Source organism: Manacus vitellinus, unplaced genomic scaffold, assembly GCF_001715985.3.
Source record: "Manacus vitellinus isolate BGI_N305 unplaced genomic scaffold, ASM171598v3 scaffold_31_pilon, whole genome shotgun sequence".
In the NCBI taxonomy this organism is placed as follows: Eukaryota; Metazoa; Chordata; class Aves; order Passeriformes; family Pipridae; genus Manacus; species Manacus vitellinus.
Window position 1 is genome coordinate 8565586 of NW_021940379.1, and position 20674 is coordinate 8586259.

Consider the following 20674-nt stretch of genomic DNA (forward strand, 5'->3'; position numbering starts at 1 on the left):
CCCCCTGGCGTTGCAGGTGGGGCCGGCAGGGGCAGGGCCCGCACCGCGCTGCCGTGCTTGTCTTCCCCGGTTTTGTGTGAAAGTAAGGACATGCTTCGTACAGCTCCTTTAAATGCCACTTCAGAGTAGGAAATAATCCAGTTTCAGATTCAGCAGCTTCGTTTTGAAACGAACAAGGTAAAAAGCAGGCATGGGGTGTGCTCTGGAAAAAACAGGCGACACAAGGTGGAAATCTGTGTGTGACTTCTCTGGGAATCGTTTTGAGGAGCATTTCTCCACACTTTTTGGCACAGTCTCTTTGTGACCCGTCATTCTTCCGAAGCTCCTTCCATTAACCCCCAGTTTTAGTAGCGTTTCTGTGAGGCTTTTAGGGAGGGCTCCATGGCTGGGAAGCATTTCATTAATAATTTGTCTTGTCTCCATAAATGACAGGGAGTACAAAGATTTTTTAAAATTTTATTTTTAACTAAATTACCTAATTTTAAAAAACCGTACCAGAGTAACTTCTTGGTTTTTAATGATTTCTATTGACATTTTTATTGCTTTTACAGGTAAACTAGTTTTTTCTTGTTTCAAAAATATCCTGCAATCAGGAAATCTAACTCTGTTTGTTCTGGCTTGGGTATGTCATTATCAGTTATAAAGATTGTGCAGATGGAAATTATGTTGGTGCATGCACTGGAAGAGATGCCAGGTTCTAATGTCAGATAGATTGTCTGATTTTGGTTAATTGCTGTGGAGACTTATTTTTAAGCATTAGAATGACAGTGTTGGAATTGTAAGGTGTTGGGGAGCAGACCTGTTGCCTAACTATGTTATGCCTTTTCTGACCCTGTTGACCACTTTGCAATACTGTGGGTTTCTTTTTGCAAAGAAATGCTGAACTACTGACCCATCTATGTTCTTACGTTGTAAAGAAACACCTTTTTTTGGCCCTGTGTCACGTAGTTCATGGGGCTGTGTTATGCCTTGTGTTTGTATACATTTTATTTTTGAGTTCTGTTTCTCTGCAATAACAATGTCCTGTTTCACCGGATCAGTAATAACTGTCAACCAGTCAATGCTAATTAGCTCATACGGGAGACTTAACACTGAAGATTCTGACTTTTCAAAATTATATTCTGTGACACACTGTCTTCATTGGGGAAAATAGCTACTATTGTTGCTCCTCTAATAAATTGCTTTGTTGCAGCTGTGTTGGACTATGGATGTATGGTAGTGAGATTTCTGAGGCTGTGAAGACAAAGTTAGTAAATGATTTTTAAAAAAAAGGCTGATCTTGTCTTTCTGGACTCCTCCTTTGAGTTGTAATGCCGATACTTTACTCTTGTCCACACTCAGAATCTCAACACAGTATAACATGTTCGGGTGTGTGTCTTTACAAAGGACAGAGGCAAGTTTTGTGGCAGTAACAGTGTTTTGGTCCCCAAAATATCTGTGCGGACGGATTTATACTCTCTTGCTAGGAATGCACTTTGACTGCACTAGAATATACTTGGTAGTACAAATGAGGGGTTTCAAATTAGGAATGGTCTCTGTGGAGCAGTGCAAGCGATCACAAAACGAGGAGAAAGAAACAAATCTACAAAAAAACCTGCACAATTTTTGCCCAAGCAAGCCAGTTTCCTTTTGAGCTCTGTGCTGGCACAGTTTATGATTAAAAATGCAATTTTTTTTCTGTTCATAAGCAATAAAAATAATTTCACAACTGTAATGAACACACTTCCTGTGGTACATTTTAATTATATGCAGCTAATGATGGCGTAGCTCGTCATTGCAGAAATTGTCTCAGTGGCATTTATGGCTCGGTGTAAACGCTCATATATCACAGGCTGGTTTGAAAGAACTGAAGCTTTGAGAGATGTCAGGTTTGCAGGGAAGTGACTCATCAACAATAGGTGTGAGGTAGCAAGGGTAGATTGTGGAGCATGTTCAGGCTACAGATATTGGAGTCAACAGATTGGCTTAAAGAAGAGGTGTTACTGGTGTCATTTACAAAACCATATCTTAGCCTTGAAAGTTTCCAGACCACTCAACTGGGGAATCCAGGCTGTGTCATGATTCAGAAGTGTTTAATGAATCAGTGTCTTCTGCACCTCGAAAGTGAAAGTTATAGGGGAAATCACCTTTTTATAAATGGATTTACCAGCGAAGGTCTTTAGAACTGTAACATCATAGTGTGAGCAAATTAGAGTCATAGGAGCTAAAAATCTTCTAGTCAGCAAATTTTCTCTTTCATGATTTATTTTAAAGGTCAGAAGGTGACTGTTACAGTCAAAAAATAGTTATTTGTACAGGAAAACCTTCCCAGATGAGGTGCAACCCTGTCCTAAACCTCTGAATCTGCAACCTAGGTTTCCCGGAGCTGCTGGGTGTAAGGTAAAGCTGAGCAAGAACTATTTGAAAAGAAACATAGACTTATGTTTAGCTTTTCCTTTTGTTTTAGTTATTCTGTAGTTTTTTCAGTAGATGCTAAATTTATTTGATTTAGGGGAGAGAAGGATTTTGCTTTAAAACATACCAGATAGGAATCTTAGGACAGACTTTTTGCACTCACACAGCTGGAGCAGCTGTAGATTCCCCACTGAAATGAAAATGCAACAATTCAAGATTTAGAAAGGCAAAAAGTGTGACCAGAGCATTAAATAGAAGGGCCATATGATACCAAAATTAAGCTCTGTGTTTATTATAAAGAAAATCCTTGTTGTAGAAGGGAAAAAAATGAACTTGTTCCACCACTTTCTTTTTTCCTCAGGAGAAAACACAGAATATATCCTAGGTAATAAATCTGTTTTATGGCTCACATGAGAAAGGGTGGAGAAACTCCCATTATTTTCTTCCCAGCAATTGAAACACACATGAGCTAACATGGGAGACACTGGGGTTTTCATCCAACCAACGCACAGCTGGCTTCTGCTTTTATTATTTTCCTAAGCCTAATAATTTTTCATTTGATTAGCTGGTGGCTGACAAAACTATCACTTGCACAGTGTTTTGTATATTTAGTAGAGTAGGTGTGATGCGAAAAAGATATTGTAATGCTTACCCAGAAGCATAGCACAACCTGTTCAGTTGATGGGAAATTTCTGCTTGCAGGTTTCTGTCATCAGGGTTTGAGTTTGTATATCAAGAAAAGAAATTCTTGACAGCTAGAAACAGGAGAATTGTTTCTTAACTCACATTGCAGACTTGCATGATGCTCTGCACACGAATAAACTGTCAGGTATCTGTTGGCAGTCCACAGTGCCAGTTTTACCATGAGAAAGTGGTGAGACTATTTGAGAGAAAAAAAGTCCTAGTCAGTGTTAGGAGGTGGGAGAAGTAGAGCTGCAAACAAGATGCATCAAGTATTTTGACTCACACAGCGTGAGTTGTGGAGAGACCCACGGACACACATAATGTGAAAAAAATCAACAGCCACCCACAAACCCACCCAGACAATAAGACAGAGTGATAAAGGGGGCACATCCATAAATGTGGGAGGATCGGAGCTGTCTAGGAAGGAGGTTGCTCAGAGCCATGTCTGTGCAGACCCCTGTAAAGCCATGGCTTCTCACTTTGAAATCAGGAGGGAGAGTGGCCCGTCACAGAACTCCTCTGTGTGCCTTCTGCAGAATAAAGAAAACATATTCCAGAACCCAGTATCCTGTTTTGCACTGAGCATTAGTACCAGGGACAAAGCAGGGTGATTTCTGTTGTGTTGACTGCTGGTGTTTGAAGTACTAAGCTGTGTTGCTGTCTTTGTGTTCTGGCAAAGCAATGCTAACACCTTCCCTAAGTAAGCAGCAGGGGAAGAAGAATGCAGTTTTATCCCAGATTGGTGGATCTGTATCATCCAAGTGTTTAGTATGTTATTACTGTTATTTTCAAAAATTCCAAAACAACTTGACGTGTTTTGGGGCAGGAGAGAATGTGGGCTATTTGCTTTCACTCAAATATTGTGTTATGACTTTAATTTGTAGTCATTTATAAATGGTAGATATTCAAAACCATGTAAGAAATTTCTAAGTGAAATTACTTTGAAGCTACAGGTTCATTGCATAGCCAAACCTCTACTTTTAATGTCCTTTCATCCAGGGCTGGCTGGGGAAGGAATGATTTTGTAAGGACTAGTAAAATCTCTGTCCTATGTATCTATATCCTGACCTCTCTCCATTACACTCACTAAATAATTGTTGACAAGTTCAAGCTCTGTAACTAGAAGGTTATGACTTTGCTAAATGCCATGAGCCAATGTATTTTCGTGGATAAGGAAAATTACCTTAATGGAAAAACATGAGACTACTGGAGTGGCAGTAGATCATCATGGGAACTCTCTTTTGGTCGTATCTCTCTCAGAGGCTTTATGCTGCTGGGGATCAGAGTACCTGGGGTGTGGGGCTGTTCCCTGGGGCATGGCAGTGTGTGATGCTGTGTCGGAGATGGCTGGTCCCCACTGGCTCTTGCCCAGTGTGAAGGCCCAGGTAACAGTCTCTCCAAATGAGGTGTGACCAGTGCAGCCGCCTTCACTGTCTGCCTCCTCTGTCCTCAGTCTGCCGTGGCAGAAGGTGCATCTCTGGCCTGCCACTATTTAGCTGTTTGCTCTGATAGGTTTTCTCTTCTGTGATGGGTCTGTTTGACCTTCCGAAGCTGTACTTTGAATGCTTGCCCCTGTGTTAGACCCTTTGATTGTTCTGTTCTCTGACGTTTGAGATGGTGCCACCTTGGTTCCGAGCTGGGTGAACACGTCCCTGGGGCCTGTTCCTGACACGCAGCTGGGGCTGCTGCTGCTCAGGAAAGGCCCTTGGAGCAGGAGTGACTTCCCTGGTGGCACACCCCTGTCCTGCAGCACAGCACCGGGGCTTGTTTTTGGCACTCTGACCCTGGGTTCCAGGGGTTCCTCACCCAACTTGCAGGAGGTTTCAGGGAGGGAGAGAGCTCCTAGTACTGTGCCCCAGGAAGGGGTGATGCTCAGTGTGAGCTGCAGCAGGGTCTCCAGCCTGGCACGGTTATCTGTGCTCTGTGTGTGAGATTTGCCAGGTCTGCCGTGGGCAACACTGACCCTATGGAACCAGGCTCTCCAATCTGAGGGACTGGGAACGTGTGAAACAGGCAGGACTTTTTATGTCTTTTTTTCTAGTTCTGTGTTTAGGCCTCCATCATTTCCCTTCGACAATTGAGGGTGTTGGTTGCTTCCTCCTGTGTTTGTGTAAGAAAAGCTTTTTATAGTCCGTTTTTCCAGTTGGCCTGTGTACTTCCTCCATTGTAGTGTAACACATCATCCTTCCCACTCCCTCCCAGGCACTGGAGCTAGTGGAAGACCTGCAGGATTGGTTTATTTGCAATAAAAATGGAGCTGTGGGCTTGAGAATGGTCATTATTCCTGCTTCAAAATGTGTTCTTTGACGAGTTGTCTTTTGTTCTTGGTATGGGAGGAGCATGTAAGGAAGCAAGGAATAATCAGCTGTATTTAGTTTAGAGAACATTCAGTTTGAACTGGACACTTCCAGCTCAGTTTTTGTTTAGCTGAAAATCTACCCAGAAAAACGAGTTTGTCAGAAACATGAATTGAAGTGGACTGCATTCTAATTTTTGACAGAAAAATTCTTAATGTGATGCCAAATATGAAGAATTTTTTTCAGTGTCATCCATCCCAAACTTCTGCAAGGATTGCAGCTAAGGTGAAGGCAGTCTAGGAACCCCTCATCCACCTGTTATTTTTCCCTGTAAGGATGAGTCTGGCACACTGACAGCACTTGAACCTTGCAGATTTGGAGCTGTGCTGGAGGTCCTTCCTCTAAGTCACATCAGATACACCAAGAAGAAAGGAAGGTGAGGTGGCACGGCCACTTAGCCACCACTGGCTGGCAGAGTCCTGTCCCTGGGCAGGACAGTGTGTGCTGCATCCTGCTTAAGGACAGGGCAGCACCTGGTTGTTCCATGGCTTCCCTGCTGCATTGCTGGATGTTTTTGTCACCATTGGTCCAGGACTGTCATTTAACCCTGAAATAGAATTAGTAATATTTAATATCGCAGTCTTCCCCCCCATGACAGATAAATTATTGAGAATATCTACTGGGAATACCCTTTATTTCCAATGATTTGGATGATATTTCTTAAGAAAGGTTATGTCTTGAAACTATTTTTTCAATTAATTTCTTTTTTTATATGTAATATTGCAGGGTTTTCCAACACTAGTGAACACAGCCCAGGTCCTTCAGTGGAGAGGCATGTGCAGACATGGCCCCTGTGGATTGAACTGTCTCGCTGCTTCGCAGCTCTACTAGTTTTAGTCTCTGTATGTGCCTTTGTTTTCCCCAATGTCTAGTTTTAAGGTGCTGTGATAACTAACACAGTCAGGGCAGCAATTCCCTCTTTTCCCATATACCAGCTCCACTATAAGCTTGCAGAAAAAAGTGAATCTGGAGGGAAACAGCTTAATTGCAACACTGAGCCTGAGAATCCTCACACCTTAAATCTCACCATTGGATGTCTTAGGTCCTGACAGGTCACTCTTAAGCTCCTTTTGTGTTCTGTGATCTCTCTATGAAAATAATGTTTTAAAGGCATTTGCTTGTTTTATTACTAAATATTTTATTACTTGTTTTATTACTAAATAATTGAAATCTGTACTTAGCATTTAATTATAGTGATTTTATACCATAAATATTGTATAGTGCCTGATGATGTAATTGGGTACTTTTATAATAGCCCCCCCATTTTTAAAGTAAGGGGACAGTCTCTGAAATCCATGCCTTCATGCTCGTGCCCATTAAATGTGGTTGTCATTATCTAGTGCCGGCATATGTTCTTCCTAACTAGGATTGTCTTCTCTTTCATGCTGATGCTATCTCCATGCTAGATTATTCCTGGCCCTGGTAGCACCCCAGGGCAGGAGTGGGAAGTAAATGTGTCCCATATGGCTGCTTTAGACAGCAGTTTTGGGTGTGGGGAGATGGGAAAGGAGAGACAAAGGTGGAGAGGCAGTGGGGTCTGCATGCCTGGTCCTTCCCTCTCTGTCATAGAAGTAGTAGGGCAAGCAGAGGGGGAGAAGAGCCATGGCTTTCTGTACAGTCAGGCTGGTTAGGAGTAACATGGGAGTACACTGCATGGGCCAGGAGTAATGTGGGAGTACACTGCATGGGCCAGGAGTAACGTGGGAGTACACTGCATGGGCCAGGAGTAACGTGGGAGTACACTGCATGGGCCAGGAGTATGGTGGGAGTACACTGCATGGGCCAGGAGTAAGGTGGGAGTACACTGCATGGGCCAGGAGTAAGGTGGGAGTACACTGCATGGGCCAGGAGTATGGTGGGAGTACACTGCATGGGCCAGGAGTAACGTGGGAGTACACTGCATGGGCCAGGAGTAAGGTGGGAGTACACTGCATGGGCCAGGAGTCTGGTGGAGCAGCACTGGGCCAGGGGCCGTGTGCTCTCCGTGCCGGAGGCGGGAGCCGGGGAGGAACTGGCCTGAGTCAGCCGCTCCTCCTGGAGCACCTCCTGGGCTGCTGCTGCCACGGGCAGCCCGATGCAAGACCGAGCCTGAAGGCTCCAGCGAGCTGATTGCAAATATTTTGCAGAAGTCTTATTTTCTGGTAATTACTTTAATATGATTCAGTGTTTTCTCTTTTGTCTGATCTTGTTATGAGCCTTCTTTGCCCACTGTGGGAGCAGGGCAAGCGTTCCCGTGCCACGTGCACCCTTCCTGCTGCCTTCACCTGGGTTTTCATGGCTGGGAGTAGGTGCCGTTTGGAGTTGCTGGTTAGTACAGCCAACCAACAGTGTGTCCTTTCAGAAAAATGACTGATCCTGGACCTGTTCTCGTGAAGCCTTTGAAACTACTGAGCTGTGTCAGATAGTGAGGGTAGAGCAATTTGTACAATTGGGGTCTGGGTACTGTTTGCCAGTTCACATTTCTAGTGATTCCTGAAATTAGAGCTCCCGGGGAAACCCAGAACTTTGCTTCTGAGGCAAGTGGTGTGTATGAACTGAGTCCGAGGCACCCAGTGTTCAACAGATATATGAAGAATGACAGGATTTAAGTTCCAGTGCATCACCAACAGTATTTACTGGAGACTGATAATAACAGTGAACAGACTCATTCCATTCCCAGATCTCAAGGGTTTTAAAAATCCAGCAGAACCAACAAAATACCTAAAGCCCAGCCTCTGAAATCCAGCCAAGTTTTGTAAAGATTACGATGGTAGCTTCAAATAAATATAAATTGTGCTCTTTAAAGGTACAATTTATTTAAAAGGAATTATTTTGCCAAACCAATAACTAAACCAAAAAATAACAGATTAGGAGATTTAATATTATAATGTTTACAAAAAACCTTTCTAATATTTTTAATCCTTTTGCTTAACCATGTGATTCACATTTAATCCTAGTTAGACTAATTAATACATAGATATCTTTATAGAGACTGTACATTTCTCCTAAGCAATTGACTGACCTGTGTTACCACAGGTGGGGGGAGAGAGGTGTAGAGTAGAGTACAACTCACTTGCATAATATCTTGCAAGTAGTAGAAAAAAATCTGTCTCACATTATATCTGCAAGAAATACATGGGTGCTCATAATTCATATTATCCCATAAAATTTAGAAGAGCATTCAGAGGCTGCAAATGAAGGTAATTTATGTGTAAAACCTCATCCCTGAAGAATTTATTGCCATAGTAGGTATAATATGCTTTGGCACAGACTTCTTCCCTGAAACTAGTACTTGCAGACTTGAAAAAGGAACATACCAAAGACCTTTCAGGTTAAACTGTAATCTTGTTTTATACAAAATGCAGTACTATGAAGACTTTTGTCTTTTGAGAGAGCTAAAATCAGTTGCTCAGTGAACAGTGAGCTGTTGTTGCTGTGTGAACATCTTCACTATGCAGTAATCTCTTTAAAATCAGTGATAGGTTAGAGGTGTTACCTTTGTGTAATTATTGATGTATGTAAGTATTTTGGACTTAGTGGGAACTGAGGAAGCTGCGGAAGTGGGCTCATATAAAACATTTCAATTTGCAGTATCTAAAAATGGGTATGTGCTTTGCAGAGATTGTTTGCAAGCCATGTCCTGAAGCCCAGATCTCATTTCTTCTTGCAAGGGCTGCACTGGGAACATGGGCCCTCATCTTCCTCTCTGCACTTGTGCAGAACTGCCAGATACCGGCCTGCCCTGCAGGAGGAATCCAAACTGTTGGGTGACAAGGATAGTCCTGTGCCAGGTGTATTAGCTGGAATTCTCTCTGTTGCAGGAAGAAGGAACTTTTCTCTTGAAGGTGACATGATTTTTGAGGTAGTGAAGATTTATCCCATCAAGGATGGCACTTTGCTACTAAGGAAAACCTGATGGGGCTCATATTTGAAGCACTGTGTTCAGTTCTCTGCTTTTTGAGATGGATTAGGTGGAGTAAGAGATGGTGCAGAAAATGACAACTGAAACTACTTGGGGAAATGGAACAACTGTCATACGAGGAGAATTGAGAAGTCTGGTACTCCTTAGAGAAAAACAGATATTTATTTATCAGTGATATTTACAAGATCACGACAGTGATGAAAAAGCCAAACGTGAAATGTTGCCTTCCAAATCCTGCAATGTAAGAACGAGAGGGCACTCAGTGAGAGAGTAGGAGATCAGGTTTATAAACAAAGAAAAGAAAATACTCCTTCATTCTCTGGAATTTCAGGTAGTGAATTTTTTGCCATGGGAGGCAGAGAAGGCAAGGATCTCAGCAGGTTCCAAAGGGCTCAGACAGTTCCATAGGCAGCAGCACTGCAAATGGACAGTGCAGTTAGTGCCCTGTGCCATCATTAACGCAGCAATTAGGTGTGGAGGTGGGGGGGGACAGGGACTGCAGAAGCAGCCAGGCTTCTGTCTTTTCCCTGAACAGCCTCTCTCAGTAGCATGGCACTGTTGGAAATGGGGGGCCAGGCCTGAGGGACCAGCTGTCTGACCCTGCAGGGCATTTCTTTCTGCAGTGCAGTACCATACAGTGTTTTACTTTGAAAGGTTTTTATTGTTACTGCACTGAATTCTCATAAGGATAATAACGAAAAAAATGGTAGCAAGGGTGTTAATACTGCATTGTTGATACCTGAAATATTAATGTATTTAAAGTCTGATCCACTGATAGTCAAATGCCTGCCTGTTGCTGTGCATGTCACTAACATGGCATTTATTTGGAAAACGTACAACTTGGAAAATGAATTTTAAGTTTGTATGTTTATTTTTCTTGGCAGTGAGTTTTAGTTATCTCAGAAGGGAAAAGCTATCCAGGTGCAGTGAAGCTGTATGGTGCCATGAGTGCTCCAGCAGGAAGGAATGCAGGACAGGTCTGCAGGGAGCTGGCTCAGAGCAGTTTCTCCATGCTCCAGTACTGTGTGCTACTGAGATGTCTTTGTGCTCCTTCCAAATAGGCCACGTTGAGCCAATGGAACAGAGCAGGGACTTGGGGCCAAACACATCCACGGATCAGGGGCCCACAGTTTGGGTCATGGTCCCTGGTCCAGGCACTGGGCTTTGGTGACACCACAGAGCTGGGGTGACATCCCTGCAGGTTGGGGCATCCTCCCCAGGCACCCTGTTCCATGTGCTCCCCACTCCTGATGGCCCAGTCAAACCCTAAGGCTTTAGGCTGCTGCTTCTGCTGTAACAGCTGGCTCTTTATTACATCTGGAGCATTTAGAGACCTGTGAAGGGGTAAAAAGAATCACTATTTCACTTTAATATAGGACACAGGAAAGTTCTTTAAAATGTGTTTGGGTTTTTTCTTGTAAAAAAAATTGTCTTCTGTATGTTTTAATTTTTTTTTTGTAACATTAAGCATATCAACAAAAGCATTCTTTATTTTAATTAGAGAATGTGGGCTTTGCTCCCATGGAGACTTTTGAATATTTGTGTAGCTCCCATGCTCTGTGCACGAGCTTTTAGCAGGGCCGCTTCCACGAGCACAGAGCATACGAGTGCAGCTCGGGCTGGCTCCTGGGTGAGGGAACTGGTAGTGCTGTGCTGGTTTTGAGAAACCCAGCATAAACAAATGCTCACTCGTGCTCTCAGGTGTGCAACTGGGAAACACTTCTGGCTTTTCGTCAAAAGAAATGGAGAGTTTGGTTCATAGCACTACCTTCTTTTCTCTCGTTTCAGTTAAATAAATGCTAACACAAAGGAAGAGCTTAAAACTGACTAAAGCCTCAGCTAACTGAGCTTTGGTTCCGTGAGAGTTTGATGTCATCATCCTTTCTGTTTTCCACTTTTCTGGGGAAGTACTTCAGCTATATGGCAAAAATAAACAAAAGAAACCTTTTAAATCTTCACACCTAAATACATTAATGCATATTTTTAGTTACTATTTACTTCTTGCAAATTTATCTTGATCTGAAAAAAGGTTCACATGTATTGTTTTCTTAACAAAGATTTGACCTTCATCTTTACAGACGAGGTTTCACTATTCTTCCTATCAGCAGTAAGTTCAAAGGAGCACTTCTAAGCATGCAGGCAAACCCCAGCTCTATTGTGGAAAATAGAAATGTGTGGTTTATATCACGGGAGTTTAGAGAACAATGCAAAGGTCAATTGTGTTGCTTGCTCTCCTGTCACATGATGTGGGTGTGTATATGAATGCATCCCTGGAATTCCACTGTGGGATCTGCATCTTTGAAGCTGATGCTAAAATTACTGCCGAGGCTCTTCCAAAGGCGGATACTGATGGAAGATTCAATGAAATCGAAGGTCGCCAGCCTGGGAGGCGTTGAAAGATACCTGGCTATGATACTATTTCTGATTTAATAATGCCAATGGGAGGCTAGCCCTTTGTAATAATTAGGACTAATTACTGAAGAGGTGTTGACAGATGGGCTAAGAGGAAACAAACTGCCTTTATCCAGTGGCTTAGAGTCAGATTACTAGTCTTGTGTTATCTGTTTCTCAGAAAGTAGAAGCTTCAATCATTCACTAAGTCTTCAAAGGGGAAAGGGATCCCAACAATATACAGGATTGGGATGAAGCTATGAAATACGTCTTTGACTCAAAATGGCTAAATTAATCTCCTTTCCGTAAATTATCATACTTCTAAAGTTTGGGTTACAGATGGAGAATCTGATTGTAGTACTGAAAAATATGCGAAATCAATATTGATGACTGTCCTGTCGCTGCTTCTGCTTGTGGATTGGTTCCTTGCTGTCAATTCTATTAATATGAATTCTTTGATTCCCCCTTATGCCATTCTTGCTGTCCAGCTGAAATGGAGACAAGGGAAGTGTTTAGTACTCTGCGTTCGGTGCTTGTTCTGCACAGGTGTCATATCTGATCAAAACACAGAAAATAATCTGCCAAACTTAATTATTGGCCTTTTGAGCAGACAAGATCATGCATATTTTAGGAAGAAAACCATATATTACAATAGAATTGCATTTACTGAGAAATTAGTCACTGATGTAGGATTTCCTTATGAAGTATTTTTTCTCTCCCTTTGGATGTGGTGTCCCTCCAGGACCTGGGCATGAAGGAGATCCCATTGTCCAGTGGGGATGCAGTCAGCAGAGACATTCAGGGATGGATGCTTTGGCACCAGAAGGAGCACTCACTGTGACTTACTGTAGGCAATGATTTAAAAATCTAACAACCCTCCATCTTCTCAAATGACTCCTCCTGAGAGCTGTTCTTCCCGCTCTCCACCATACACAGTCTGGTTTGCTGAGAAGGATGGGATAAATGTGGTTGCACTCGATAGCATTTATAGGAGGACGTAGCTTTCAATTATTTATTTACTTTTAACGAAAGAGGCCTTTTAATTAGTGTTTAAATATTTATAACAGTTTTACTGTGCTGTAAAATTGGTTATACTTTGATCTAGATTTTCTGGTTTGAGATAATGGGTTGGTAAAAGTTTTCCTAATGAATTTGGTCAGAACATGACATAATCTGATTATCTGCCGAAAGACTGGCACTTCAGTTGCTGCCAGCATGGCAGCCTGGTACAATGGGGGCTGTTCAGCACACCTTCAAAGGCTGCAGTTCCAGTTCAGGGCCGGCAGAATTGTTCAAAGTTTCAAATTCATGCGGTGAAACAGTTTTGCATTTTTCACTACATTTTGGTCAGGATTAGTTTCTTGTGGATGAGAGGAGTGGAGCCTGAAGTTACATGTGTAAACTGTAACTCCGTTCTGTTGCTTTGGAGTTATTTCTCTCCATTTGCTAAATAGTTAGTGCTACTCATTAAAACGTAGAGAAGGGACTGATCAGAGCATCACAGACACAGGAAGCAGTCAAGACCAGAAACTGGGAATTAAACATCATCAGTACTCAACCTGGTAAATGTGGAACCAGTTTTTTATAAATATCCCTCACATTTTAACAGTTTTACTGTTTGACATGTTTAATGTGTAAGCATATGCTCGTATGCTTGGAGATGAGCATATTTAACTAATGCATCCTACGTGCTTTTGTAAAATGGATGTAGATTTATGTGATCAAACTGCCATGAAAGAACAATTATGCGTTGTGTCTAAAGTATAAGCTTAGTCTTAAGTGTTAAAATAAAGATTAATTTTTTCATTTGATATTTAGGTAATATTTGCCTTGTAAATGTCATTCCTGTTTGCAGTGGAGTTATAGTGATCCCTTTTAGATTTCTTGGACTAAACTGCTCTCCAGAAACTTGGCTTATCCAAATACTTATGCTGTATTGAATAGACATCCTACCAGACAAATGGCACATACTATTAGTAATTAAGCTTGAATTTTGGGGGATATTTCATAGCATAAAAATAATAATAATCTGTAACTTTGAGTCATATATTTAAAAGTTATATACATAACACTGTCTTCTATTTCTTTTAATACTGAAGGGGTTCTTGGAGAAAGTAAAATACAAGTAGCAAATGGGACAGACTGTACTGAAATGCAATTGCTTCTGAGCTCGAGAGTTCACCTGAGTAAGGATTTAAAGTTTTAACCTAATGAATTGATGCAGACTGTCCACACTGCTTTGTTTCTTAGAACAGCCATGGGGCTCAGTGGCCGTGGGAAGGGACTGTCTGTGTCTGGATCAGTGAGTGGAGTCCTAATCCCAGTCCTGTGCCTCTGCCACCTCGGGAGGTCACTCACTGTCCCTGCCCCAGGTTCTGCATCCACAGGGAATGACCCACAGTAATGCTGCTCTTGGAGATGTGTTGTATTTGCACAGGAGCAGAAACCTTCCAAAGAGAAAATGCTTTATGAAATCCTGGTGCAGTGAACCCTGCCAACCCTCCCTCGTGTGAGCAGTCTCACCAATATCATCTGGCACTTTGGGCAGGCGGAGATCAGATCCAGACTTTGGAATGCAAAACATGAGCTGGACACAAGTAGGAATTGCCCTCTTATTTAATATTCCTCCAGTGTTTATGTCAATTTGTCCTGTTTGCTGTTTGCAGTTTCAAAGTATATTTTTTAACTGTTCTGAGACAAATGCTGAGAATATAAACACAGGGGGTAGGACAGTACAATATTCTGATATAAATGTAGCTCCCGCTTCGGCAATGCTGGTGAAGGACGTAGCCTGTTCAATTAAGTGCAGTGGTTTTTTCCCCTTTTAATGAGTATGTATTTTATGAATGTGTACTTGTCTTTTAACTCTCTGAAATGCCAACTGTATCATTAGTAAAAGGCCATATTTTGGGGAGCACTGTCAGAGCTTGCAGTGCAGTTTAACTGAACTGCCTCCCTCTGCACGGCGTCTCCCCTTGCTAAGGCAGGGACACGAGCAGGTATTTCATAAGCACAGACAATGTACAGCCAGGAACACAATTGAGGGTTTAAAAGCACATCAAAAGTAGATTGCTTCATTGTGTCTTCAGAAAGAGTCACTACTGAGTATCTCCTCCCACCAAATGTGCAAGAACTGCGAATTTCAGGGACATTCACATTAAAAAAATAAAACTCGAGCACTTCTGACTGTGACCGTCAGTCATTTTTACCTCAAGTATGGCCAAAGCAAAATAAAATACAGCACTGCTAACTCTGTGTGCAATAGAATTTTTGTATGTATTTCTTTTATCAGAGTTTAATCCAAATACAGTATTTATAGAGTAAGAAAAGAATTTATATACTTTTGTTTTAGTTGAATCTAAGGTGACTTGATGCAAAATTAAAATGCAGTGTCTTGTAAAACTTAGAGAGATACTGAAATTAATGTGGTTTTAAGATTAGTATGAAAATGGGCTTTGGTCTCTTTCTCCCTTATTGGTGACTGTACCAGGTCAGCTCCTGAGCAGACCTCAGTGTCAATGGAAACAGCTCCGTTTCTGGGCATGGTCCTGTACATCAGGAATCAATTGATAAGTCATTGTGGGATGTATTTTAGAAGTATAAATTCATTTCCTATAGGTTATGTTTTATTATGTAGTATCATATTACATATACTTTTCCTTAATACTAAAAACTCTTGTTATACTTCACACTTTGAAGAAGAAAGTGTAGAAGACAAAATGTCATATGATTTGTGTTGTGTTTCATGTTCCTATGCCCTGTGGGAGGAAAAGAAAAGTAATAGAACAGACAAATAAATAAAGACGGTGTTGAAACTGGCATGACAGTTTGTGCTCTTGCACAACGGAACTGCAATCAATTTATTGTCTGCATTGGGCAAGTGCCAGAATAACAGTATAATATTATACAAGAGTAGATTAATTAAAGTGTAATTAGAATGGAATAAATTAAACAATCATAAAAGTTTGTCATGGGAAAAATATGTGTTTAGAATTAATTAGTTTTCAAATAAAGTGATATTTTAATTGCTCAGAGTTACAGAATCCTTAATTGCAGACATACAATTCTGGCCCAAATAACTTCAGTTGCTGTAACAACTTGATATATTCCTTCTCTGTCAATTCTTTTTAATAGTTTGTTACTGAACAAGATTATTGCTGGAATGTCTGCTAAGATGTCTGGAGGACGTTTAATGAAGCCCAAGCTATCTGAGGACATTATTAGCTCTTGGAACCACAAGATTTGTGGCTGATGCTGCTCCGTGCAGCACCCCTAATTAAGGAGGATGGGCAGACAGAGCCCCGTGGCTGACAGATTGCTATGCATGGCTGAGCTACAGGCTGCTCAAAACAGGCTTTTGATGGTCCTTGGCTTATCAATTTTCTGCTAGATTACAATGATTTATCACATGCCCAAACTTAAATTCATGTTAGTTCTGCTGGTAGGGAACAGAGACACACTTGTATAAATACTTCTTTTCACTTACATTGTGCTATATAAGTGTATATTCATATTCTTCAACTTTTCAAAGTGATTGGGCATTTGTCATCTTTTTTTCCCCTGATAATTTTATGCAGAGTGTGTTGCAGAGCTGAACTACTATGGGCTTTTATGCTTTCTTTCTCCAAACACGGCTGGCTGTAGTTACATCTTTGCACTTTCCCAAGCAATTAATGGTTTCAGAAAGTAAAACAGATGGGTGTCTTTTCCCTCATCTGCAAAACGAACCTGTTTATGAAACCCTAGAATTTCATCTGTTTCAGCTGGATTTCAGGCTGTGTTTTAGGCTCCCTTATTAAAAGCCAGTGTAATTACGTGAGAGGCAGGGGCTCTCATGTTTTCAGACCCCATATTTTTGGCCTCAGTGTATCCATGATATTTGGCTGTCTCCAAAATGTTTACTTCAGTAATATTTGCAATGCCCAAAATGTTTAACTGTGTTAAAAAAGGTCACCCAGCTGATAGCTGAAGGCACATATGTCAGAATGAAAGACTGAAAAAAAATTATCAGTCCGACACAGTGGGAGCATTAGAATGATTAATGTTTATGTTAATTTATGGCTTTTACATATTGATTAATAGCTTTTTGTTTCAGTGACCAAAATGTGTAAGTGGCAATGAGATCCATATGCTAACTCAGTGTCTTTCAAATGATTACAGTCGTTCTTAGTTTTGTTCCCATGCTGAATCTGTGTTTTCATATAGAAAGCAATTGTTGTGCAGCGACTTTTTTTTAAAACTTGCAGATGGAGGTATTTGCAAGTGGACCTCGAGACACAGCCCGGGGTTTCAGTATTCCTGAAGGTTACACACTGACATTTATACACGTTTTTCTTGCAAACTTCATTCCCTAAAATCGTAATGTGTTGTGTTTTAGCCTTGCTCAGGTAAGGAATGCTGGCAGAGAAGGTGCTCACCCTGGGAGGAGCCATTACCTGGGTGAAATCATTAAATGGGTTGTGTTGCAGGAGGGTTATTTGTCATTTGCTTTCCGGCTCCCAGAAGGTTTCTTGGCATATCACCAATTGCTGATAAGCAGTTTTGTTTGCTATCTGTCCATTGACTATTACAATTAAAATGTGGAAACCTCCGTCATTCGTTGTCTAAATGTCAGGAGAGAGGGTAATTTTGGGGATCTCCTGAGAAAGGATGAAGTCCTGACTTCCCTTGAAGTTCTCAGCACTTCTCCAAGGGAGACTTTCGAAGTGTTTTCTGTCCTCGTTAGTCATTAGAAATTATTTGGTGAGTATTTAGAACGAAAGCTCTGACAGTGCTCGGTGTTCCCAACCTGTAAGAGGAGGGGCTCTTGTCAGCTGCAGTGCTGGCTGTGTGGCAGCAGATTTATGGTCTCAGCTCGTCCAGGGTTGTATAACCAGGTCGTATAAATCACTGCATTCCCTCTGACATGGACGTGTCACTAACCAGCAAGGTTTGCAAGCAAGATAGAAACCTATCTCCAGTGTCTGGGTACTGTATTTTCTAGTGCAAGTACAAGCACACTAATGAAGGCTCCCAGTCCATTGGTGTGATTTTTAAAAAATTATTATTGTTATTTTTATCATAATTATTTTAGGGTTTGAAGTCACAAATACACATCTCTACTGTGCTAATCTCTACTTTGGTAGGTGTAAGTAGTAATGTGAAAAATAACCAATTTAAAAGAAGGCATTTGGTTGTCCTTCTGAAAATTAGGGGTGCTGTATTAGTACATTTACTGGCTAAATCAAAAATTTCTACTACTTCTAATTTCTGTTTTACATCAATTTCCCGATTTAAAGATTTCTACTGATTGCTTCCACTTGAAATAAATTATTTTTTTAATTAACTCTAAATAAAGCCTAGAAATGTAATAAATTTTCTATCTCAGTTTAGCACCAAGGATAGAAATGGGAGTTTTAAATTGAGAGCTGCATTGTTATTTGACTGACAAATGACTTTTCATATATTCTGGGGCTCTGACCTTTGCAACTATTTGTGTAGCGCTCCCACATCTCTTGATCAAGGCTCTGCTGCTTTTACTTTTACCAGTGCACGTTTCTGTCTTTGCAAACAACAGACATGTCGTGTGTTTTGAGCAACTGCAGTAAGAATGCAAAAAGCAGGAGGGCCTGGCTTCGGGATTTTCATTCTTCCCTAAGTGTTTGTATGTGGTAGCTTCTTACAGGACCCCAAAAGGCATTTCTTGGCCCACTCAGTTACTCTGCACCTCAGGTGCAAGGAGATTTCTTCAGATGGCTGTCTCACAACATCCCTTTGCATTGCTGACTTCCCTGTTCCAGTGTGTTCTATCATTTTTTGGTTTGTACATGCAAAACCAAAAGCTGGGCTTAAAAACTTGTCACAGCATGTCTGAAGAATAGTTTACCGACCTATAGACCTGCTTTGAGACTATTTGTAGTCAATAACCTACAAAAATTCACTTTTGCAGTCAGATGAGCTGAACTTTAACTCGTTCAGCTTGTGTGGATTTGTCTGGCATCTCTTTTGATGATGTGTGGAAACGCTACTCATTAAATGGGTTCTTGTAGCCCTAAACTGCTGTTCTCCACTTCCTAGACGTGCCCTGTAATTGCTTGGGCTGAGAGTGGTTCCTGTTTCACCGCTGTGAAACCTCCTCGTCTGCAGGGGTGGGAGGCTGGAGCTGTGGGAACGCTGGGTTTGGAAGGCTCATCCCGCAGGGATCCCTGCTGGGTGTGAGCAGTGCAGACTGCAGTGGAATGGGAGACACAGAGCTGTTGGTGTTGCACTGTTACCCTGAGGGAGGGTTCCTCTGCCGTGGCAGCGTGTACCCCATTCCCAGAGCCCTGGTACCCCATTCCCAGAGCCCTGGTACCCCATTCCCAAAGCCCTGGTGCCCATTCCCAAAGCCCTGGTACCCCATTCCCAAAGCCCTGGTGCCCCATTCCCAAAGCCCTGCTGCCCATTCCCAAAGCCCTGCTGCCCCATTCCCAAAGCCCTGCTGCCCCATTCCTAAAGCCCTGCTGCCCCATTCCCAAAGCCCTGCTGCCCCATTCCCAAAGCCCTGGTGCCCCATTCCCAAAGCCCTGGTGCCCCATTCCCAAAGCCCTGGTACCCCATTCCCAAAGCCCTGGTGCCCATTCCCAAAGCCCTGGTGCCCATTCCCAAAGCCCTGCTGCCCCATTCCCAAAGCCCTGGTGCCCATTCCCAAAGCCCTGCTGCCCCATTCCCAAAGCCCTGGTGCCATGGAGCGTCCCGGCCAGGCAGGGGGCACGGGACTGCAGCCTGGGAAAGGGCTTTTGTGTGAGGGGAAAAGACACACAGCCTGCAAGGGGGCAAGGACAATTTATTCACATCTTCCTGAACTCATTCTCTGCTCTGGTTTTCCTTTGGGAGGGTGGCACCTGGTAGACTAGGAATTTTCAAAAAATAACAGGGATTTCATATATCTGTTTGTGAGCACACCTGGATGTGTTGGATATTTTGCAGTAGTAATTATGTCTGCACACCTGCTGGTTTCAGTCCCAAAACAGTTTGCCAGACATGCCTAGAGAGATTTATTTCTCCTATACCTGAAAAAGCTCTTTTACCACTGAGTTTTTACTACTCTAAATAAGCCTAAAGAAAAAAAAAAGAGGATTTTTTTCTTGTCTTTGCTTGAGCCGTTGGTATCTCAAACTGAACTGTGGAGTTTGTTAGGGGGAGGAGGGTGTTTGGATGATATTTTAATAGCAATTTGTTTTTGCTTCAATGTGTGATAGAAATACAAGTGACAGGAGTGGGAACAGGAGAGTTGCTGAATTCTGCTGGAATTTTTCCTGTGGGAATCTGTTAATGTTTTTAATTCTCTGAGAGATTTTTCTAAGGTAATCCTTTTGACATTTACATATTTTAAATGACTCTCATTAAATAAAAGCTTAACTTTTTTATATCGAATGCTGAAGTGATGATACTGGAATACCACTGCATAGAAATTCAAATGGTTTGAGGATTATTCTAATTGCAACCTAAGCAAAGTAAGATTTGTGAGGGATATTAGTAGAGAATTGTTCTCTAAAATAACGTAGGTTTGAAGGAAGTTTGATTGTTCTAGCATTTAGCAGATGCATTTTTTTAGACCAAACCCTTTTTGGTTTGTTGTTTGCTAATTGAAGCCCTCGTTTGGACAAGCGTGGCTTCCCCTCCTCACTCGTGGAGCAAATGTGAGCTGTGCAGGGGCCCCGGGCTGTGCACCCTGTAACAGTCCTTGTCCCCGTCTGTGTCCCCAGGGCTGGCTCAGCCCCTGCAGGAGGGTGCTGAGACAGGCAGGGAGGGCTGGAAGAAATAAGAAGTGGAACATCTTTTCAAAAGAAAGAGCGGGATGGTGAGTGTTGCATCTCTTGCAGGGGACACCCTCTTGCAAGCAAATACTGCCATAAGAAAATGATTCCTGTATTCGTGTCTTTGAACTCCTTTCCCAGGAGGCAGGAGGCACAGCATGAGGAGATCT

The 20674-nt window shown here is 42.1% G+C and overlaps 1 protein-coding gene across 1 annotated transcript in view; it reads left to right on the forward strand.

The window, feature by feature from the left end:
- The first annotated feature begins 76 nt into the window (after positions 1–76).
- GNB1L (G protein subunit beta 1 like) overlaps positions 77–20674 on the forward strand; it is a 41162-nt gene continuing 20564 nt past the window's right edge. Inside the window, exon 1 of the mRNA XM_008920737.3 lies at positions 77–177. The gene's annotated coding sequence lies outside the window, so the exon portion shown is untranslated. The remainder of the gene's footprint in view (positions 178–20674) is intronic.